A 22,457-nucleotide genomic window follows, 5' to 3' on the forward strand; every position below is an offset into this window, starting at 1 on the left:
GTCCGTGGATATCGAGGTGGAGAAGGAGCCTGCAACAGATTCTCTCCCCTGAACCAACAAGAATATATCTTGTAAGTGGGGTTTTTTCCCATTTCTTGGTTAGGGCTTTGTGGTCTTCAATACTGCGCAATGGTGTGTCTTTGTTCTTTTGTAATTACAGAAACCACCTAGAATTAATTGTTTGAGGACTAATCATTCCAATCAGAACTTCTGTTGTTGCAATTACTCATCTACCAGGACTGTTATTCCATCCAGGACTGTCTTTGGGATATGGTATTGTGGTCATCAACCTTTTAGCGCCGGGGACACTGCTTTTGTATATGGAGTACTCTCTTTGTTGACTTCAGCTCCTTGTTTCCTGAGACCGGTTGATAGTGTCACACAGCGGTCTGTTCCTGTCTCCTGTGCTGAAGCGGAGGTTTCCCCTTTGTTGTCTTCAGCTCCCTGGTTCCTGGGGCCTGCTGCTCATTCTCTATTGCAGAGGCCGTGTCCTGGTTCCTGCGCTGAAGCGGAGGATTCTCCAGCCCGCTCAGGACTCTTGTGCTGAAGCACTGATCTACCACTGCTTTGACAACCCCACCTCAGCCACGCGGTCCAACCCAGGTGTGTGGCGAGCACAACCGTGACACAAACCAATTATATGAGCTACCAGCTAATGAAGTGGTGTTGTTGATAATTGTGTTTAATCCTAATGTGATATTTAATTCAGTTTTCACATACTGCAACCACGAAATATCTGTGTGGCTGCTGTTAAGGACTGTGGGGGCTATGTACTAAGCTCCGTGATTTTGCGTCTGGCTGAAACAAAAAAGCATGTCCAATAAAAAGTGAATCCGGAGACGCGATTCACTAAGGCCTTGAGCCCATTTTCTATCGGACGGGCCAAAAACTGGCTTTTCGTACGTGCAAGATTTTCCCCCCTGCTAGCGTTCTTAAACTTTACGTACGATAGCTGATAGAAAAATAAGCCGCCTGTAAAATTTGCATGGAGATTCTGTATCTCCATGCAAGGCTGTTACAGGCAATAGTACACTAAATACAATCATTTTAATAATAGTGTACATGAGCAAGGGGTCTCCGGAGCTGAACCGCATTGGTTTCAGGTCCGGGAACCCCCTTCTTCAAGAGTAACAGGCCCCGTTATGGTGTGCCGGTATCCCCTGCACTTTCAAGCTTCCGCATCACGTGACCGGGACATTTACATTCTGCAGGGGATACCGGCACCCCAAAACGGGGCCTGTATCTCCTGAAGTAGGGGGTCCCCGGACCTGAAACCAATGCGGTTCATCTCAGGAGACCCCCTGCTCCCGCACGCTATTTATAAAAATACATTAAAGCAGCTTCATTACCTTAGCGGCTAACCGCTAAGGCAATGAAGGGGTTAAGGCACAATAGCATGTTTATTGGGGACAATTGACCCAATAAACATAGCAATATACAACACACATCCCCCCCGCCCCCTAACACATACAATACAGTAATGAGCAAAATAACTATTATCCACATATGGATAATAGATAATTTGCCCATTATTAAACACATAAATCAGCATAAATAAATTGTGTTCTACTTACCCCCTGGCAATGATGGGCATCCGGTCACCCACCCTGCCCCCATTCATTTGTACAGTGGGTTACATATATATATACATGTATATATATTTGGTCCATCGACCCCGGGAAAATCGCAGATTCTTCTAGTGGTGCAGCGCCTCCATCTCTAGTAAGCCCCAGGAATGCGGGGTGGAATCCTTATAGAGAGTTCCCACACAGGGATGAGAGATTCCAGTCTCACACACACGGCTTTCTTTAAAAGTAGCAGGTCTTTATTCACAGCAGCAGTAGTTTCAGCAACAACAGCAGCAGTAGCAGCAGAAAGGTACAGGGTGTCCACTCCACTCTGATTGCTCTCCTTCAGGATGGTCTCTTCCCCTGCCACCACCCTGGGTCAAGGGCACCCAGGGTGGGGCTAACTCTTCCCTCACCCCCTAAGCAGGGTGAGAGGCATTGGTCCACCTCACTACTCTATAATTCTAGCAGCTCTACTCAGAGGCTGGTCCTCTTCTTCTCCAACTGTAAACGAACTAACACAGTCACACTGGACCAGCCAGTGCCACACACAGACTAGACACATCCTCACTTGTCTGTGTCACTAAATAGGAAGTGCACTGCTCTTTATGATTTCAGCAGGCACCGCCCCTGTGTCTCTTGCCTTGACACAGGGTCAGGTGACCTACCTCCACCACTCAGGGCAGTGCTTGAGGTGGGGGAAACCCATAACTCCTGGCAGCCTGCCCTTACCAGGGCTTATACCAGGAGGAGGAAAGAACTATAGCCCTATTTATTACCAGGGCTACACTCTCCCTCAGGTGGAATCCAATGGTCCCCACTTGGACCTAATTTGCTGTACCATCCTGCAACCGAACAATCTGTGGATTACAAACACAATTGATTAGTAAGTACACTTCAGACTGTCAAACCCATGATGGCGAATACATATAACTTTAGGTACAGTAGAGGCAACTCTTATTCGAACAAAAACCAGTGGCAATTCCCCAAAAAACCCAGGAAACACCCAGGTACATTCTGAATACAAGCCTTAAACTTTCCTTAAACTAGCCCCAGCATTTCTGCATTGATTAATGGCCTATCAGATTAACAGCAGGGGTCCCTGGCAGTCCCATTCAAACTGAATTGGAATGCCAGGGATCCCTGCTGTGTTAATCCTATGGGTCGTTAGTCAATGCAGAAATGCCTTAAACGTGCCTCAAACTAGCCCAGAACATACCCAGCACATACCCAGCACATACCCAGAATGTAACCCGGCTAGTTTACGGCAAATGTTTGAATAAACGTTGCATCTACTGTACCTCCAAACATGGAGAACCCTAACTTCAATAACAATGGTGGGGATCAGGCTTTCTCACTTCCCGCCAATTGTGATCTACAACCTTAACATAAAAGGGTTGTACAGGCCCATTCTCCAGTCTGTACAGGACATTGTGCATGTAGATATTCCTGCCTGTACTCCAAGCTCTTATCACATCACAAATCTTATCCTCCCTCAAATAAGCGGCTCTACCAAACTTGATCCTAAGATACTCAAGCACTGCTTCTCGGAGCCAGGTATCTCTCTGGTCTTCTATTTCCTACAGAATTGGCTCTGGCACATAAGGGAACTCATAGCCATGAGACTGCAGGTACCTTGCCACTATGGCTCTGTCTGCCCTACTTAACTTCGTCAGCTCCCGGTTCCCAGCCTTGCCTGGCAGTACCCAGAACTGTGGCTTCTCAGGGTAAACATCGTCATAAAGAATAGATGAGCCTTTGAGGGTAATTATTTTCTGTTCAATCTCTTTGTACCGGTTGTCTCAACCTCGTCGGCAACCTCCTGGGGAGAAAATGTGCCTACATCCCACCAGTGATCTACTATGTCTTTCTTGATAAGCACAAATCTGGTGCGATCCATACCCTCATGGTACCCTGTGAATAACGGTGCCCACCACTTATCTTGGTGCTCTTTTGATGATGCTACACTCATACCTGCCTCAGACTCTGTTCTGGAGGACACACCTGACATCTCTGCCTCGGTAGAGTGTGAGCCTTTGCGTCTACCTCTGATAACTTTTTATAGATCGTGGGGTACATCTTGTGTATCACTGGACTCACGGGACCCGCTTTTGCAGTGGACTGGGACTCTCAGGCCCTACCTCTAGGAACAGGATTAAACACAGGGGTAGGTATACGTACAACACTGGAAAACGGTATCTCCCCATCAGAACCTTCATCACTGAGTTCCCAATCCCTCCAATCAGTGGAATACTTTGGCGTCTTTTCCAGCTTACTCCCACTAGGACCCGGTGGCATGACACATGACGGGGCAGGGGCAGTGGGGCAGTGGCCGGGGCAATGGCGCTAGGGGTGGTGACCATACGATCAACAATGTCCTGCAAAGTGTCTCTGAGTCGGGCGATGCCACGACCGGTGGGTAGCTTCTTACTTGCTCGCTCTGCCGCGCTTCGGGCTCCTCTCTTGGCTTCTTGAGCCTTGAACTCTTCAAATTCTGCCTCCAATCCCGCTCGCCTCAGGGAAGAAAGAAAAGCTTCCGGGCCTCTACGCCAGTCAGATCCGGAAGTGATGTCATCGCTGGTCGCCGCAGAATCTCCATCCGCTCCGTGGTCTCACACCGGAAGTGCGTCGAATACCGAAAGGGACGGTGGTGGACCATCAGGATCGCGGATGGGCAGGTAGGCCTCAATCCCTTCTCTCTCCTCACGTTCCGTCTTCGCCTGGCGGAAGTAAGGGGGTGGTGGTGTCTCCTTACCGCTCTGCTGTCGGCCGATGCTCGTTGGTTCCTCCAGAGCCACCTCGGATCCCATCTCCGCTGCACTGGGAGTTGCCAAGGCCTTGGGACTTCTACACGGATCAGGCCGCTCCAGCGCTCGCCGTCGGGGGGTCTCCGGACTCGTCTGCTCCTTCTCCAAGGTAAGTGGAACTGCTTCTTTCTTACAGCTGGGGTGGTTCGCTGGCCGGCGCATTGCCACCGATGATAGGCTGCTTCCTTCATACGACGAGGACTGCAACGGCTCCTCCGCATGGGAATCACCTCGAGTTCTTGCAGCACCGCCAGTGGGTAGTGGTACAAAACGGGCCCGCTCCAGTACCTCCACTGCGGTCGCGCTCTCCGCCGCCGGGACATCTCTTGTTGGCTGGGCCTGGGTCCCTACCTCAGGGGTGATATATGGGACCAGGGCAGCCTTCGCCTCCGCCTCAGCCTTCACTACCTCGATCAGGGTTGCTGGAGAAGCACCTCACAGGGTCTGTATCATAGGCAATGGCTCGATGGGCCATAAGGAGAACGTGCCACACTGGGCTCACCATGCCGTCATGCTTGGGGCCGGTCTGGGTGTCCTGCATTGTATGCACAGGCACCGCAGATACTCTCGGCCACCAACCTTCACAACCAGGAAGCCTCCTTGAAAGTGATAGGTGGTCACACTCAGATCAGTCATCTTTTGCGTGGGGATTGAGTAGTTCAACTTGCTCTTAGCTCCTTCTCCGTCAATTGTCAAGCAGAAATGAAGCTCCTCGGCCTCACTTCCTGTCCCTCCTTCCACTGGGGGAACTGCTCTGATTGGCTCTTGGTGTGCCCCCTCCCTCTGGTGGAAACAAGAGGAGGGGCACTCTCTCACTCTGCGTGACGTGGCTTCGTTTGTCGGCCAGTTACTGCACAGGTGGGCGTGGCTTCGGCTTTTGCACCGCTCCGCTCTTTTGGCTGGGAATCTGGGTTTGGCACCAAACCCCTGCACATCTCTCGCCACATTTCTTGCACAGCCTTTTTGCACGCAGCACTTGCGTGATCTAGGCTCGGCGGGAACCGCCATTTTGGATCGGCTGCAACCCACGTTGCAGTGAATGATGCTGCTGTCGCCATTTTAACCTCCTCATTGCCCCGCAGAGCACATGTATCTCTCACCGCCATCTTTAATGAGCCCTCTAAGCCCATGATAGCGCTACTCTCAGTGTCTACTGTGCAACACGTTCCTAGACACTCACTACTCTCTCTGGTGCTCTAACCCATGAATATAACGTATGGCATACCCCAGGCTAGGCAGAACTCTCTCTTAGTACACCGCACTCGCTGACGGTTCATCACAAGCACTCTGTGGTGTGTTTTCTAGGTACTGGCTAGGGTACTTGGCATCTCCTAAGTACGGGCGTCTCCTACGTTTGGCCACTCATAGTGCAGACCCTGTGCCATGGTCCCTGGACAAGTTAACAGACTAACCCCCACAGTGATCCCACACTATCTGCCTCAAGGGACTAGAACAGCTATAGCCATGTTACCCAAATTTACATCACCCTCTTAGGGCACCCAGGGTGTACTCTGAGAGAGGACATTCTCTCCTGACTACCCCTATTCTGCAAACATGCCCTTCTTTCTGTAGCACTTGCTCTGAATGTGTACCTAACACTTTCAGTTCTGCTTCGCTGAAAACCTGTCCTGTTTAGCTCAGCTATCTTAGCTATCTCAGCAGCACCTCCAACTGTAGCCCATCGACCCTGGGGCAATCGCAGATCGCCCCCCCTACCCTGTACTAGGGTCTGGCTACATTACTGTATGTGGTGCATACCTGCTGGCAACAGGAGGGCCTGAGTCTCTCGCGATGGTATGGGGGATAGCAGGAACAGGTTTCTGGGGTGGATGCCTTCGTATTCTTCTAGTGGTGCAGCGCCTCCATCTCTAGTAAGCCCCAGAAATGCGGGGTGGAATCCTTATAGAGAGTTCCCACACAGGGATGACAGATTCCAGTCTCACACACACGGCTTTCTTTAAAAGTAGCAGGTCTTTATTCACAGCAGCAATAGTATCAGCAACAACAGCAGCAGTAGCAGCAGACAGGTACAGGGTGTCCACTCCACTCTGATTGCTCTCCTTCAGGATGGTCTCTTCCCCTGCCACCACCCTGGGTCAAGGGCACCCAGGGAGGGGCTAACTCTTCCCTCACCCCCTAAGCAGGGTGAGAGGCATTGGTCCACCTCACTACTCTATAATTCTAGCAGCTCTACTCAGAGGCTGCTCCTCTTCTTCTCCAACTGTAAACGAACTAACACAGTCACACTGGACCTGCCAGTGCCACACACAGACTAGACTCATTCTCACTTTTCTGTGTCACTAAATAGGAAGTGCACTGCTCTTTATGATATCAGCAGGCACCGCCCCTGTGTCTCTTGCCTTGACACAGGGTCAGGTGACCTACCACCACCACTCAGGGCAGTGCTTGAGGTGGGGGGAACCCATGATAACTCCTGGCAGCCTGCCCTTACCACGGCTTATACCAGGAGGAGGAAAGAACTATAGCCCTATTTCTTACCAGGGCTACATATACATATAACACCAATATACAAATAAATGGTTAAGGATTACATAAACATGTATACATAAAAACATCAAATCTGAATCTCATAATTATCACATAATAAATTTAATCCAGCAACACCTTTAAAAATAAATGATATGTCCTCTCCCATCAAACCAGCAGATAGACAAATGTATATCAAATGTCACACAATTGCATTGAGTGTGTACATGATGCAATTAATCTGTGCATCATGTAACACTATGCAAAATCAATTTCAAAATAAAACACACTATGAACAATGTCCCCTAACCACCAATGCCATCCACAAAATCAAATAGAAACTAAGCAACATAAATACATTTACCATCAATCAATCAATTTCCTAAACCAATTACATTACAATCCAAATCAATTATACAATTCACTATTCAATTCCTAAATCCAAACCATTGACAAAATAATTCTACTTAAGTAACCACCATCAAAAAAGAACGCTGCGACGTTCGAAATGCATTGGATGGGTCTTTTGCCACATTAAAGTGCCCTTTTAATCATTTTTTTGTTCTGGTTTCTTCCTGCTCCGTTTGTGCTGGTGCGCTTTTTGGTCTCCCTTTTCCCTATAAATCTAACTACCAGAAATATGCCATTATTCAAAAGCAAGACCCTGAAATATACTCCTGCAAAGAGCATTACAAATGTCATGTAACTAAATAAAAATTACATTACACACACAACAATGTAGAAATCAAGCAGCTAAATACATTTGAAATACATGAAAAAAACATCAACATTAGCAAATCAAGTATTTATTATCCCTGTATGTCTATCCATATATATACATAGACATAACATACAGGAGCAATAAAAAAGCATAAAAAACAATACATTTCCATCAAACAAATCACACAGAATACACCCATTCAGTGTCCCTGAATGTATGTATATCCATGGGACATAGATCAATTCAGGGGCATTAAATGGAAAATAAAAAATAAAACACATGAATAAAAAAATAAAAAAAACCTGTAAAAGTTAAAATAATAAACTTTTCTTTTGTTTACTTACCATTAGATGCCCACTCACCGAAATCCAGGGGACCCGGAAGCTCTCGAATCAATCCAAAGGTAACCATAAAATAATAAACCCTTACAATCCACGTGTGTCTTCTTTCTTGTATTTGTAATCCTTTGCGTCAGTCTTGGGGTCTTCTTTTCTTCTTTGGGGTCTTCTCCGTCTTCTTCCGTCTGCTTCCATCTTCTTACGCCACTCCCTTCTTCTCTTCTTAGGAGGGGAGGTTTTCCCTCCTCGCCGTCTGGCTTCAAAATGAGACGACATAGGCTTTTATAGGCCTATGACGTCACATTTTCGTCAAATGGTTCCCACGGCCCAATCACCATGTGATTTGGGGAAAAATAAATAACTGATGACGTAATTTAATGGCAATAATGCCAGCCAATCAGAATGGCTGAGCTTCAATTGCCTTTAAGATGACGTCATCAAAACAAAGATGGCTGGCGACACATGGTACGGTAGCCAATCAGAGCGTGGGAACGAAATCCCAACTCTGATTGGCTCTAGTAGACCATGTGACTGAGGCTTTGCTTCAGCCAATCAGAGTTGGGATGGAGTTCCCACGCTCTGATTGGCTACCGTACCATCTCAGGGTGGCCATCTTTCTTTTCATGACGTCATCTTAAAGGCAAATGAAGCTCAGCCATTCTGATTGGCTGGCATCATTGCCTTTAAATTACGTCATCATTCCCCCCCCCCCCAAATCACATGGTTTTCACGGCCCAATTAGGGCCGTGGAACCATTTGACGAAAATGTGACGTCATAGGCATATAAAATCCTATGTCGTCTCATTTTGAAGCCAGACGCCGAGGATGGAAGACCTCCCCTCCTAAGAAGAGAAGAAGGGCGTGACAGAAGAAGACGGGAGAAGACCGAGAAGACCGCAAAGAAGATAAGAAGACCCCAAGACTTACGGAAAGGATTACAGAAAGAAGACACAGTTGTGGATTGTAATGTTTTTTTTTATGGTTACCTGTGGATTGGTTCGAGATCTTCCGATTCTCCTGGATTTCGGTGAGTGGGTCATCTAATGGTAAGTAAACAAAAGAAAAGTCTATTATTTTAACGTTTACAGGTTTTTTGATTTTTTTTTAAGTGTATTGTTTCCCCCCATTTAATGCACCTGAATTGATCTATGTCCCTATGGATATACATACATTCAGGAACACTGAATGGGTATATTGTATGTGATTTTTTAATGTAAATGCATTGTTTTTTATGCTCTTTTATTGCCCCTGTATGTTATGTATATCTATATGGATAGACATACAGTATAGGGATAATAAATGATTGTTTTGCTAATGTTTATGTTCTTTTCATGTATTTCAAATGTATTTAGCAGCTTTATTTATACATTGGTGTGTGTAATGTAATTTTTATTTAGTTACATGTAATTTGTAATGGTTTCTTTCTGGTAGTTAGATTTGAATGATGGTTACTTTGAATTAGAATTTTCTTGGCAAGGGTTTGGCTTTAGGAATTGAATAGTGAATTGTATAATTGATTTGGATTGTATTGTAATTGGTTTAGGAAATTGATTAATTGATTGATGGTAAATGTATTTATGTTGCTTAGTTTCTATTTGATTTTGTGGATGGCATTGGTGGTTAGGGGACATTGTTTATAGTGTATTTTATTTTGAAATTGATTTTGCATAGTATTACATGATGCACAGATTATTTGCATCATGCACACACTCAAATACAATTGTTTGAGATTTGATATATATTTGTCTAGGTGCTAGTGTGTTGGGAGAGGAGCTATCATTTATTTTTAAAAGTGCTGGTGTTTTAATGTCAAGATCAAATGTGCTGCTTGATTAATTTTATTGCAATGTGCTGATGTTGAGATTCTGATTTCATATTTTGATTTATACATGTTTATGTAATCCTGAATCATTTATTTGTATATTGGTGTTATATATGTGTATATATGTGTGTGTATATATATATATATATATATATATATATATATATATATATATATATATATATATGCAAATACAACTGTATGCTCATCTGCATGTCTTAGGCAGGTCTGCAACCCCGCCTTTCACCATTATCACCCAGCACATAGCACTTCCACTGCAGCAAGGGATTCTGGGAAATGACATGCAAATGGGCACACAGTGTCACCTTTTACTTCAAAACCATTTTTAACATGGTTCCCTAGAGGCTTAAGCTTGCTTCAGGGTACAGACAGCCCGGCGGCCATATTGGGGTTGGCGTGAGCGTTGCGCAAAGCTAAGTTGCCCCAGGATGGGTGGTAAGCCTACTGGGAAGGTTGTGGGAGAAGTTAACCCCTTCACTACCATTGCAGTGGTAACCGCTATGGTAGTGAAGGGGTTAACCACTCCATCTATCCACCCGAGAGTCCTTACCACCACCCCTTGTGGAAACTACCCCCTTCACCCAATCCCTATACCCCCAAGAAACATTAAAATTCAAAAACCCTACTACCCACCTCCTCTACCCCAACAGCCTCCTCAACACATACAGTACAATAATGGGCAAAATTACTATTATCCAGATCTGGATTATAGCTCATTTGCCCATTAAAAATAAAACATTATCCAGCCAGCATAAAGTAAATAAAAGTTCTACTTACCCCTGCCAGGATGAAGGCCGTCCTCATCACCGTCTTCCGCGTCCATGTCCTCTGTGGGCAGTGACAGTACAATAAATAAAAACTAATGGCCACTAACTCCTTAATCACCTTAGCTATTAGTAACCACAACAGTAATAAAGGGGTTAACCCCTCTCCCCCACTACCCACCCGGGACGCCTAACCACCCTTCTCGGAGCAACTACCCCCACCCTCTACCTATTGATTGTCACAGTGGTACACCATGCCCATACAATATGGGCATGATTTGCCACTATAGCCGTCAATGGACAACCTAAAAAAAACAAGCACCAAAAATACAAAACAATTAAATCAAAACAAAAAACAAAAATACAAAACATAACAATTAAATAAAAACAAGCATTTGCCAAAAAATTAATTGCTTGTTATTGTGTGTATCTATAGCCCAAAAGGGGCATAGATAAACACATTGGCAGTCAATGGGAAACCTAAAAAATAATACACAATTAAATAAAATACAATCAACTCAATAAAAAATGTAACTTAAAAAAAATACCATGTTTTTCTTACTGTTGATGTCTTCACCCCCATCTTACCCGAACACCAACCCTTAACCCTCGCCGCAATGCTCCTCAACAGCTGATGCAAAGAGGTCAGGGATCATAACTTGATTGAAGAGACGTCCCATCATGAGTTTTTCATCCTTTTCTTCTTTCTTCATTCTTTTCTTCTTTCTTTTCTTTTCTTCTGTCTTCTTTACTTGTAATCCAATGGGGCTGATGTTGTTCCACCGGTTTCTTAAGCTCAAATGAGATGGGACAGTGACGTCACATTTGAGTGTCAAATGGTACACACCAATCTAATTGGCTGGTTTACCATGCTACAGGGTTTTTATTTTTTTTTAAAGAATGCGATGTCATCTTAAAGGGATGATGTCATATCATTTTTTTTAAATGGCTGCCATCACATGGTACTTTAACCAATCGGATTGTGAGATATATGTGAAGCATGCCATGAGCAACCACCACCATTAGGGCAGAGATATTATCAATTAGCACAACTACTACAAGCAGAGTTGGTGCAGTCGAGTGTGTGGCATTGGCAGGTTGGCATCTGCACAGCACCTGGCTTTTTGAGTTTTCAATTATTCATCTCCTGCCACTGCAACCACCACCATGCTATCATCCATCCTCATTGTCAATATTAATTATTGACAAAACTTAAAACTCTAAAAAAATTCCATATATATTATTAAAACATTATTTGGACTATCTAGGGACGGGCCCCTAGGAAGGGGCTCAACAACACAATATGCAGCACCCAAAGTGCCGTGCTATGCATGCAGTTTTACACCTGTCCTAACATTTCTCAATTGACAGTTGACAAATTGATACCTGGCAAGTGGCAATGCAGGATGACCAGCCACCAATTTCATAGCATGTAGATTGGCAATAGCAGATTTCTTGGCTTGTGTTGTTTATGTACTTTATGTATTCATTTTAGCCACAGTTACTGTAACATATCTCAGTAACGTGTGGATGGGAAGGAGGGCCCCCATTACATAATTTTGAGGATCCAAAAAAAAAGTATCGGAAAAATAATATTTATTTATTTATGGGTGATTATAAGTGTATATGAAGATTTTCATATCTTGACATGCTGACCTGCTATGGGACTTTTGGGTAATTCCTGGGGTTGGCTGACACAAGTCTAATTACTACCTTGTTTTAATATGTGGTATTGGAGCTGGATTTACCATGGCTTGCCGACTGCTGGCACCACACAATGCAGGGTTAATAATCTCCTTCGCTAGCCTCAAGTTACTTATGTGATCTTACCCTCTATCATATGATGATTCACCAACCACTATACCATCATGTGCATTACTATCTTAGTGCCCAAACAAGCAAATTTGGCATCATATATTAGTCTTATTTGATTGTACAATATTTAATAGTAGTGGTGTCCCAAAAGAGCCAACCCCTTAAGGGCCATCTGCGCTGTAAATTGACAATTGTCCTCTGGCAGCAACCCACTAATAACATAATGTCTAGGTTGTATGTAAAAAAGACAGCCAGTGTCTGCATCAGCAACACGCTCAATAGACATAAAAATTTATGTATGCATAGTTTTAATAATAATTTAAAAAAATACAGCTCAGAGTCCTGTTTTTTTATTTTAAAAACTCCCACTCTCCCTCTCAGTCCCAGGGCACAAGAGGTGAGTATGTGGTGGCGGATAATGGTTTAAACTACTGTAGGAGTAGCAGTGAAACTATGCAAGGTACAGTATGATTGACACATTCCTTGTCTAGCACACATATTCTATTTAATTAATAATCACGTGTTTACCAGCTCAATTTAGGAATTTGTGTAGCATGTATTTGATTGTTGATAAAAAAAAATGTGTTCACTGTAGACGATATTCATTTTTTTATTATGTGGCCAGGTCTCCCCTCTGGACATCACCCTTATGGCCCCTTACAGTGGTTGGCTGCTAGGGAAGCTATGGCTGGCTGCAAGGGCGAGCAGGAGCCAGCAGCAGACACCCGGCAAAGTGCGGGAAAGCTGCAGGCGGTCTGAGGGGCGATCGGATTGCCAGAGCTCTGCAGTGGTACCTATTAGAGGGCATCGCCATCTTGTGGAGGTTTGCACATGCGCAGTACAGCGCAAGCGGCGGCCTTTAGTGAGAGGTGCTCTGCAGGGACTACAACCAACAGAAGCCACAGAGGTGCAATCACATGCCGCAGCAGCGCCAATAGGGTTCCCAGATTCCCTGCACCAGAGATGGATACATTTTGCATGCTAGGGAGCACGTCAGTCGGAGCTGGGACAAGGAAAGGGTAGGGTGTGTGTGCAGGATGTTTGTGGCCCCTGCACTAGGCCAGAGACCCCTATAGGTCTCAGCTAGGCCCTGACTCCCCTAAGCTTCTGGTTGCTGCAGGGACAGGCCCATTAGATAGGGACACTGCCAAGTCTGAGGGATACAGCCAGGATGCGGTGGCAAACTGGCAATCCGGTGGTCTGGGACCAGATCACCCCACAGATAAGAGACTCTCTTCATAGTGGGACCCTCCAGCTGGACACAACCCCATGTGGAGGCAGACTCATTGCTGACGATGATGGCGTGTGGCCGGACGGCCCCTTTATCTTCAGTCGGCGCTACTGAGCGCTGGAGTACCTGGCAGGTATCACACCTACACCTAAAAGTGCACCAACTTTAACACAAGGTTGTGGGTAGCTCTATCACACACACTTTGGATGGGTTGACTCTTGTGAAAACCAGGGTGGTTGGGTGCCCAGGGGCACCTCAGTACTTTGGGGAAATATCCCATCCAAGTGTGGACACTGGGTTGGAGGACACTTTGGGGTTACAGCCGTGCGTGGCCTATTTGGTGTGGGTGGTATATTGTTCTTCTTTTTTTCATATGCATGCAGTAAACTGTTATCTTTATCAGTGTGTGTGTTATTGCATTGGGTCCTGTGATGGGGTTATCCAACATAGTAGTATCCTGCACAGGTGGAGGCCCTGTCACCAGACGGATCAGACACACCCCAATCTCCCAGCAATGGAGGTTCAGGCATCCTGTGAGCCACACGTAACGCACCACACACACAGTAGCCACCACATCTCCCATGGGGGAAACTGTGCTACAATTACAAGAATGATGTAGCTCTAGTTCTAATTTTCAATCCATCATAATGTTTCTTACATTGACAGATAAGAAAGAAACACAATCTGTGGAATGGATTTACATTAAAACCCGCCTAGTGTGTAATTTTAAATCTGCATTACCGAGAAATATAGGGGGGTTTTAACTACAGTAACTCAGATGGATTGACTTTGGAACACAAATATTACCCTGCAGAATGGATTTTGAATGGAAAGCCCGGGACATTCCGAAATACGGATTCGGAATAGATTCCTCCATCTATAGAAGTAATACAGTACATTATGATGTACAATGTAAATAGTAAAAATGTTCTAATTCTTTTCTATTTAAATTATACACATTTAATGAAAACTACTGTATGATTTCCTTAGGAGAAAATGACTTGTTGCATCCTCAAAGATGTATAAGTTATAAGAATACACCTCAGGAGTGGTAAATTATTAGAAAGAGAAACTGTAATGGTTGCGCTCACCACGAACAAGGCGGGACCCGGTACTGAGGTGGGAAAGTATAGAACTGCGCACCCACAGCAGCGGAGGCACGCCTGGAGGGTGGATAGTCAAGATCGCCAGGTCTGGGTTGGAGAGAGTGGGTTAGTCGTGATACTTGCCAAGGTCGTGGGTAGGTGCCAGGAGGGTAGTGAGAGTCTGAAGTGCCGTGGTCAAGGGTTTGAGCCAGTAGAGCAGTAGATTGTCAGGAATGGAGAAGGTTGGATGGCCTGAGGCAAGCCGGGGTCGATAACCCAGAGCAGGGTCCAAAGTCTTGCCAGGTTGGTACACAGGGAGACAAGCAGCAAGAAGGTAAATAACGCAGAAGGCACAAGGCAGAGACTGAGACGTGGGAACACAAGGCTACCAATAACTACAGTATGCTCAGCCAAAGAGGAAGTGACAGAGCTGAGCATATATGGAAACAGGAGTCCAATGAGAGAAGGGGGAGGAGCAGAGGAGCGGCCTCTGTGGAAGCAGGGATAGGCTGTGAGAAGCAGGAGACAAGTGAGGGCGTTATTATAGTTGACGCACAGCTAGAGAGCAGTGCACGCGCGTCATGTTTGTGCACCACGTGGGGCGGCCAAGCGGCACAAGCGGAGGGGCGCAGCCAAGCTCCATATGAACTTTGAAAGCCCTGCTTAGGTGCGCAGGACGCTGTACAGCAGGAGGCAAGGAGGAAGCACGCCCCAGGGGACGCGCTCTCGGATCACTTGCAACGGGATGCTATGCAGCAGGAGGTAAGGAAGGAACACGCCACAAGGGACGTGTTCCCTGATTCCTTACAGAAATTACCTACAGTAAACAGTTTTATTGAAAAGTTACAAAAGATCATGAGGCATGAGGCTGCCGATTGAAAAGGCAGCTTTCAATACTGTTATTTTTTTGCCCCAAATGGAGATGGATGAGAGCTTAAAAAACGTGGAATACCTGTGGCATTCATTTATTCTGGAGAATTACCCTATGATTTGTATGAGTCATATCAGGTTTTTAGATAATCGTCACAATTTAGAAAATACATTTTAATCTGAAGTAAAATAGTAACCAGCTGCCGTGTAATCTCATAACACGATGTGATTCTTTGGACCCCAAGCACAGCGTTATAAGGGGGTTGAGCTGTATTGGGAGAAGAGAGATTGGCCTGTAGTTTGAGACAGTGTTTGAATCCCCTCTTTTGAAGATTGGGACAACTCTGGCAGTTTTCCACGTCTCGGGATATGGCCTGCAGACAAAATAGAGTTGTTTAGGGAAGCAAGTGGTGTGGCAATTGGCCGGGGCACCAAGTTGTAGGAACTTAGATTGCAGTAGGTCAGGTCCTTATTGGCTGCTTAGTTTTAATTTGAGTAGCACTTGTGTAATCTCCTCTTCAGATACTGAGACAAATTGAAAATTGTGGGCAGTGTTTGGAGAGGAAGGGCAGTTGGGGTACTCCCAGAATGAGCTTCATGTTTGTAGTTCGGGTTGTGTTTTGCTAATAAGTTAGTAGCATGCCCAACGTATTCATTGAATGCATTTGACATTTCAGTGGGATTTGTCAGAGTAATATCCTCCTTAATGATATTACATGGCTGTTCATGGTTAGCAGGCTGGAATATATTGTTGGTAACTTTCCAAATGTTAGCTGGATTTGATGTATTCTGGTGAAGATTGTCAGAGTAATATTGTGCTTTTGCGTGTCTTGTTTGCCTTGTGCATATATTCCGCAGGCATCTGTAGTTATTAAGATCTTTGGCAGTGCCAGTTACTTTGTAGCTTTTCCACAAGGTGTCCCTAAGATGGTACGGTCAGTTGTAACCCACGGAAGGTGGGTCCTGTACTATTATTCTGCGTAGTGGACCATGGGTTTCACCGAGTTTTAAGAACTCGGATTGGAAATAGTCGAGCGCAGAATTGAGGTCAGGTATTAAATCGCCTCTGTACCAAGGGCAGTTGGTAAGATCAGCCAGAAACTGTTGTGGGTTAAAGTTTCTAAATATTATAGTGAGGAGAACTTTAGGGCTTGATTGGGATGGTTTTATTTTTCTTACACAGTACACTCTTGTATGGTCACTGAAACTGTCAGGTTGGATGCCAGAGGATTGCATTATGTGGGGACTAGAGGATAGAATCCAGTCTAGCTTGAAATTGTTGGGAGATTTTAGGTTTCTGCATGCGGGTTGGAAAATTAGTTGGGTTAGGTTCAGTGACTCGAGTTGTGTCTGGATTTTGTTGATTTTAGGGTCAAGCCAGCTGTAGTTGAAATCCCCATGAACTAACAGCTCGCTCTTCCAGTTCAGAGAGGAAACTGAGTGATATCAGTCAGGGACTCTAGAGGGGATTTAGGGGGTTGTTGATGCCAGCAATAAGAATGGGCTTAGAAAATGGGAGGCAGATTATGCCAACTAGGATTTCAAAAGAGAGTGGGCTTGGGGGGCAATTTAGTAGAGTAAATTGTAAGGTGTCTTCAATATAAAATAACACCCCTCCTCTTCTCTTTGACCTGTCTTTCCTAGAAATTGAGTATCCCTGAATGTCGATAGTTGCATCGCGGTTTTAAGGAGTTAGCCATGTTTCTGTGATAATGATGACTTTGGGTTTATGCATAAGGCACCATGCCCTTAGTTCATCCAGTTTGTGCAGCAGGCTCCGGATATGTATATGGGTGACAGACAGCCCTTTTTTTAATTTGAAGAGGGTATGCTCAGGGGTATAGGACAGAGCTGAAAAGGGAGGGTCTGGATTAAGTTCAATATCACCTGCTAATGAGTTTAGCAGTATAAATAGAAACTTGAGTAGTTGATTGCAAGTTGTACATTTATGATGTTTATCATTTTAGTGAGAAGTGGTTGGTGTGCTAGTTTTCAGAGTTCTCCACCAACATTCAGGACTTTTGAGTAATCCAGGATGTATGATGATATTGGGTGTGGGTCAGGAGGGGGGAGTTTTTTTAGTGGATAGAGAGGGTAACATTTACATGAAGTCACAATAAAGAACAGAGTTGAGATAAGTAGCAGGCTCATTTTCACAAGTGTAGGTAACGTTGTATGAAGCTGTTGTGACCCAAGTGAGTGTGTTAGAGTAAACAGCAGAGGTGTGCCTTTTCCTTGCAAAAAAAATCTACTGCATTTGCAGTGCTAGGGTCTGTTCAGGGATTGCATAGGGATTTGGGGTGGGGGGGGCAGGGGTGGGAAAGGCAGTTGAGTGCAGTCAAGTGGGGAAGAGGATGCAGTAACTAAAGTTTACAGGGTTTTAGCACCTGTGTTAACTCCCATTGAGTTGAGGAGCTGTTAACGCATGTTTGGGTGTGTTAACCAATAACAAAGCTTGATGAATCTGGGGGAAAGAGTGCACCTATTTTTTTGTGTCCATACTGTATGTTGGAGGGTCAGACATAATCCAGCTGCTGGAAGCCCTGCACTACATAGTTTTGCACACCATTTCCCCAATAGCTTTAGACACACATACCAACTAATGTGTAATATTATACTAATACACAACAACAAAAAACCTCCTTAATTATTTCACCACCAGCAACTATTGTATAGCCTATTATTTTCTCTTGGGTTATGCCATCTTTGATTTCTTCTGGTCCAATACTTCCATTTCCAGCAAAGTCAACTGCCTGTCTCTAACGGGATGCTAATAGGGATCATGTCAATCATTTTCATTGTTCTATTGACCCACCATCGTCATGAGTTTCCTTCTGTTCTAGGTCAGTGCCTTTTAGCAAGAGGCATCAAGAAGTGACAGCAAAATATCCAAGATGCTGACATTAAAAATTGCATTGTTCGATTCTTTGAGACTATTTATTAAACCATTAACAGTGAAGATGTTAAAGCTGAAATATGTGTTAGATCTGTTTTGCTTTGCTTTTTAGTTTTCGCCTTAAATCAGTCCACATTACGCGGAGTTCATGGGACCCCCTTGTTGCAGAGTAATTTGGCTTTTTATTTTTGGCAGTAAAATAGTTTTTTTTTATTTAAATTGCTGCGGGGTCGCCCACAGAAAGCTGCATCTCCCAAATATGTCGTAGCATACTATTGGCCGATGAAGAGAGGCTGATTCCGGTGGCCATGTTCTCTGGGAGTTTTAAATGTTACATTCCTCTGCAAATGGAGAATTCCCAGAGCTCAATGTAACACATTTCATCGACAAGGAATCGGATCCAGTGAAGGTAAAAACAGAATGTGCAGGTGACTGCAGTTTTGAGCTAAAACAACATTCAATTTTGCTTGTAAGTTGAGCCAGAGGAAGCTATTTATCTAAGTGTCCTGTTTCCAAAAACAGCACAAGGTAGGGAAGCAGACATGGCTTAGTGGTTAAGGTGCTTGATCATATGTAAATCACTTTACAGCAGCGGTGCACAAACGGGGGGGCGTGGGATTTTCTAAGGGGGGCGCGGTTGCAGAGCCCCCACGCTTTCCCCCCAGGCATGTAAATTAAATGCCGGGGTAGGCGCGAGGCCTCTGCAACTTCACTTACCTGCTTTCTGCCGGCTCTTCCCTGACGCGTCGCCATGACAACGCGACAATGGCAGCGCGGAGCCCGAGAGCAGGTAAGGAAGGGGGGGCGTAGGCAAGGGGGAATGGAGACAGGGGGGCGCGAACGTAAATGTTTGCGCACCCCTGCTTTACATTATCTCTCTGAGATTTCATAGGATGTGTTTAAAAATGAGATACTATGTATATAATATATATATATATTTATTTATTTACCATACACTGTATATGTTACTGAAGAATTAAAAGATTTAGTTAAAATGCATTGCTTTTCATGAACATTGTTCCTACAACAGTTTTGTTGCTGTTTTTCCCCAGGATTTGCAGCTGGGACATTTGAATGTACCTAGCTCCAAATACATTTTCTTTACCCCCTAAAAGAACTTCACCCTATTCCCAAATTATTTTTAAAGTGAAACTTCTTTTCTGGCACCTACAGCGTTTTGAAAGGAAAAATCCCTTGTGTTGTAACGAAAAAGCATGACGGAAGTGTAAGAGGACATGTGCAGAGGTATGCAATGGAGACTGTTTTAAGGTGAAATTCAAATAAGGCTTTATTGCGCCTGTCCCTTTTAACACAGCAAAACATATGAAAACAAAACTACGCCTATCCCTGTTTAAGGGCTAACTTACTTCCCCAGTCCCTTTCTCCAGGGCTGGAGGGATAATCCCATTACCACCCTATTCCCCAAAGTCTCAAGAGATACCTTAAAGCAGGTGGCCCTTCATGTCAGTCTCTGGTAGGTTCCTGGGTCTCCTGTGTCCAGGAATATAGGTCTTTGGGTGTCTTGATCTCAGCAGAGCCTTTCTGCTTAAGACCTCTTTCCTCTTGTCAGCACCCTTGTGTACTGAGGAAAATCTCCCTCCTGTTTCTGGGAACATGCTTTTTCACAGAGCTGTGATTAGGCAGGTGGAGTGGTTGATTGCAGGTGTGCAATTAACTAGCACACTGCTGGATTAGAGGCAAGCCTGTTAACAGGGATAAGACCCTGTTACATACCTCCCCTGTTTGTGGGAAGCTCAGGCTTACCATGGCCGAAGCCCATCCTTCCACTCTCATTCGAGATATCTCTGTGACTTGAATGAGAGTGGATGGAGGAAGAGAACCATCAGTCCCACTGGGAATGGAGCCCTTTCTCCAGTTTATTTGTGTCTCCTCCCGAAGGTGCTTGATATCAGCACTCCTCAGTCGCTCGAGGAGAACTTTTTCCAAGTAACGTCTTCTTACCGAGTGCGCGGTCATGAGATTTCCCTTGCGTCGGGCGCTCCTCTTTTTGTAGGCAGATTGTATGGCGACAGTTGCAGAGCGTTTGAGAGTAACCCTATGAGTTTTTCGCTCCTGAAGCTGTCTTTCTGCACTTTCTCCACTCAATGGAGTTGCCAGTTCAGCTTCTTTGGGATTGAGTTGCAATTCCACCTCCATTTTCCGAGAACGTCCTATCTTCTCTGCTTCACCAGCTAAGGATTTTTCTGGGTTTGATTCGGCACGAATACCTTTTGTGTTAAAAAAACAAAAAATAACCGTGCGCTACTATCTAACTAGTACTTATATATGGGAACAGTGCAGTGACTAAACCATATCATTAGTGAAATAATCCACAATAACCACAGTGACAATATGTGTTTAAATAACACTGTTGGCCAGCTGAAGGTTTTGCTAGTGCTTGCTTAGGTGGTTTAGACTTTGCAACCTTGTTTTTCAGATGAGCGGTGTTCCCAGCTCTCACTGTACCCTTTTTTCTATGGGTTTTTGTGGCGGTGGGATACTGATGCTTGGTCAGGGTCAATACTTGTCCTTGTAGTACTGTAATCTCATCAGCAAGAGATCCCTGGTTTTTGAGGGCATCTTGCAAATCTCTTCTCAGGGAATTTATCTCCTCACCGTACTTTCTCTGAGCTTGCTTCCACATTTTCATTGTATTGTGAAGCACTGTGAATTTATTTGCTCGGGCCACAGTTACTTGTCTCAGTTTCTGGACCTTCTTGTGCTCCCTCTTGTGCCGAGTCACCTGGGCTCTAAGCTTGGCCTCTAGCGATGCTTTGGTGATGCTCAGGGTAGCCTTCAGTTTCTCATGTTGCTTTGCGGGGACATACTGGGTAATCAGACGTTCCTGCAGCACTTGTACTTCTTTAGCAGCCTGTAGATTGTCTTCCTGCAGAGTTTGCTGCTTCTCCTCGGCATTCTGGAGGTGCGTATGCAGACCTTGCAGGTGGTTCTGCAGTCAGTGCTCTGCTACAAACTTTTCCTCTTCCAAAAGTTTATTTATTTCTTTTAGTTCATGCAGCTCTTCCTTCTTTTCCTTGATGTGGTCTGTCAAATGAGAATTCTCTTCTTTCAGTCTTAAGTTTTTTCTTTTTGCAGTCTCTGTAATTTTCAGGGCCTCCATGTAGTCCTCTTTCCATTTACGCACATCTGCTTTGAGAATGACAGTCTCCTGGCGGGAGACTTCCATCTCTAGGTTGGGGGTCTGAAGCTCCTTCAGAGAGACTTTGAGATTCATATTAAGACTGAGATTAGTTTTTTGAGAGATGTCCAGCTCCTCAGCGAGACTGTGAAGACTTCCAGTTCTGTGCGACAACTGCTGATCTCTTAGTATGAGGCACAAAGTGCGGTGCGGAGAGTGTGAACCTCCTTCTGGGATACGTCCACCTCTGTCCGGGCACTGTTGACCTTTTGCTGTGAGGCATTCTATTCTAGGCGAAGACTGTGAACCTCTTGCTGAATGACTGTAATCTCTTTCAGTGCCAACTCATAAATCTGCTTCAGATTAGCAATCATTCTATCGGATTGACTCTGCTTTTCATCCATGGCGGTAATAGTAGCGTTTGCAATATCTAGCTCAGTCTTGAGATCATCCAATTCTGTCCTGGCAGAACATTAGAAAGTGAAACAGAAAAAATGGAACAGACAAACACAGCCTGTTTAAGTAAATGTAATGGATACAAAAATTAAAAGCAATAACTGCTCACTTACATGTGAGTACAACTCGACGGTTAAGGTAGGAGCGTGGGTACTGGCACCTAAACGGTAGGGTCGATCACTGGGTGGGTAGAATTCTCTCCCTTCTCAGGCTCTCCCTGACCGGCGTCCTGTACCAGATCGCAGGAGTCCCAAAGTCTAGCGGGATTCCTCCTACGTCACTTCCGGGTTGCGTGCGCAATTCTGCACAGCTGGCCTGGTCTCCTCCTCTCCTATGCGTCCACCGCTGGAGTGAGAGATCAGGATCCCTTTGTATGTGTGCCTCCGTCCTTGGTGCACCTCCAAAATTAAATTATCCCTAAACTTAAAAACCTAATT

This window comes from Ascaphus truei, chromosome 4, assembly GCF_040206685.1.
Source record: "Ascaphus truei isolate aAscTru1 chromosome 4, aAscTru1.hap1, whole genome shotgun sequence".
NCBI lineage: Eukaryota > Metazoa > Chordata > Amphibia > Anura > Ascaphidae > Ascaphus > Ascaphus truei.